This window comes from Balaenoptera musculus, chromosome X (genome assembly GCF_009873245.2).
Source record: "Balaenoptera musculus isolate JJ_BM4_2016_0621 chromosome X, mBalMus1.pri.v3, whole genome shotgun sequence".
Taxonomy (NCBI): Eukaryota; Metazoa; Chordata; class Mammalia; order Artiodactyla; family Balaenopteridae; genus Balaenoptera; species Balaenoptera musculus.
In genome coordinates this window covers 2,837,617-2,840,439 of record NC_045806.1, presented here as the reverse complement: position 1 = coordinate 2,840,439, position 2,823 = coordinate 2,837,617, and positions in this window count along the sequence as shown.

Below are 2,823 nucleotides of genomic sequence, written 5' to 3'. Positions count from 1 at the left end.
TGGGTCCAAATGATAATATTCGTGCAATGAATTTGAAAAATGCATCATTAAATATGTAATTAAATATGTACTATATAATTCGGTGTTACTGATCAAAACACAGAATTCTTGGTGACACTCCTGGGGTTGAGATATCATTGAGTAGCTAGATGAAGATTTAAAGTTGTGAGATTCAGTTTCTTCATCTAAAAATTGGAATATGATTAGGTGCATGATAATGGATGGGTACTTGTAAGAAAAGTGGGATGAGTACTTTTAAGTGTTAGATTTATTTATTTATCAGTATAGGGAAGAAAATGAAACAATTTTTGCCATTGATTACACTAGTATTCCCGATAGATGAAAATATAGATAAGGAAGATGACTTGAATCTGTTTAGCTGTACATTGTATGGTAGTAATACATGTCTTTATGATACATTGTATCATAGTAGTTCATGCCGTAATATTATGTATGTCACGACTCCCAACACAGATTTCATGTTGTTTTAACATCTTATGAACAACATCTTTGCAGTTGATTATAAGTAATAAGCCCCCAATTTTTGCATCATTGGCAAAACGTCCTAATGTTTTGAATATACGTATAGTAAAGCAGTGTGTCCGCAGTCAAAGTGAATGACGTATTCGGCCGTCCAATTTCACCTTGAACGTCAGATTTAGTAATAAACACATTAAGTACAGGAAGAAATCAAATGGCTCACTTAAGGTGACATCACCCTTGACTCCTCAGCACGTCTTCATTTACTTGAGTGTTTGAAGCACTCTAAGATGTTCCTATCATTGAACGTTTTGGACCCAGAATGGATAATATTGCTGCCTTTCAGAGAGTGTTGTAGAACACACAATGTCTCTAGGCCCTTATTACCTACAACCGTGGGTTTAATTTTAACTGCCTTCAGAACGGAGCAGGCATGGTGCAAGGATGCAAAAAGCATTCCCCAAACTCAAAGCATGTAGCACGCTCATTGGGTTATATTCTGCTGGCCAAATAGCTTTTGGGAATCCCATTTGTTGGTTATGATGTAGAGGTACTATTTCATTATGCAGCTGGATAGCTTTCCCATGGCCGTCATAGTTGAGGTCTCTTTTGCCTTTGGCGTGAAAACATTAAGGTACAGTAAAGCGGCAACCATACTATGAGAACTTCAGTATTACAGGAAAGGATAGACAATGAACACACAGAAATATTGTCCTTCTTTTTAGGTTGTTCAAAGCCAAGGTCTAGGTTTATCAGGGATTGAAATGTGTAAGCTTAAGACCAGCACATGCCATTTTGATCAGGAATGAAGACATAAGAGCAAATCACGGAGGAACCAGAGAAGAGAATTTATCTCAGCTGAAGGCAATAATCCGAAGGCAGGCTTCCCTTTTTATAGAATGATGTAATGTCTTTCCAGTATAAGACTAAGAAAGAAAAAGTTAAGCTAGAAAACTTCAGGAATGAAAATAATTTAATGCATTGAATTAGCTATGTCCAAACTCAAATTACTGTACATAGAGAATAATCCCAATCTCAGTGTCTTTGATTCTAGAAGATTTTCAGATTCTACAAGAACCCCATATTTTCTGCTGAAGTCAGATAATGTTAGCACTGAGAAGTGCTAAGTGGGTCAACATTCCAGCACTTCTGCCTTTTTTGAGCCTCATATGACATTGACATGCTAAAGAAAGCTGCGATCCTCTCTCCAGAAAAATTCAGGCAGTCACGTTTATATTGAATGATCCCCTTGAAGTCCCCATGGAACTACATCCAAACAACTAAGCTCAGCTACTAATTTAAGAAGTTAGAAATCTGAGTGCCAGAAAGATAAGCTGTGTGCCCAATACACAGTGAAAGAGCTTGAGTTCCATTTTTTTAATACTAATGCAGTCTTTTGCCTATACTATATACTACCTCTATTTTAATTATAGTTAGTGTTTTAAATACTAAGTTAAAAAGTATTCTCAGAAAGACAAATATCATAGGCTATCACTTATATGTGGAATCTAAAATATGACACAAATGAGCTTATCTACAAAACAGAAACAGACTCACAGACATAGAGAACAGATTTGTGGTAGCCAAGGGGGAGGGGGGTGGGGGGGGATGGATTGGGAGTTTGGGATTAGAAGATGCAAACTATTATGTACAGGATGGAAAACAACAAGGTCCAGCAGGAGAGCCCAGGGAACTCTATTCAATACCCTGTGATAAACCATAATAGAAAAGAATAGAAAAAGAAAAAGAATGTATATATACGTATAACTGAAGCACTTTGTACAGCAGAAATTAACACATTGCAAATCAACTATAATAAAATAAAAACAAGTATTCTCCATGTTGACCATGCAACATGACAGGTCCCCCCCCCCCAGTCCCATCCTCCTGGGCTGCACATCATGCCATGCAGCAGTGTGGGCCCTGAGACATGAATCTTTGCAACTTGGACGATTTTTTCCCCCATTTAATACTTAGTTATTTTGAACACTAGGCATGCTCAGTCATAGAGTTTTGTCAAGACTGGTGTTGTCGTGTCATTAAATCTGTCCTTGTTCTGTATTTTTGCAGGAAATATCAGAAACTGTACTGACAGCCACTGTTACTTCAAACCATCTCTTGGGTAGATACTGAGCTTTTAGTTTTGGTTGCTTCTTTGACAGCTGTATTTGGAAATATGTTTCTTAATGACTAATCTTTCTAATTTAATTTTTCTTTGTATGCTATTTAATTTTTGTTGGCTTATGGAGGTAGACTTTGCCCTGGGAAAGATCGAAGTACTGATTTTTATGGAAATTCCACTGATATATTAAAGAGCAGCTCTCTTATTGAGGGCTGAAAGAC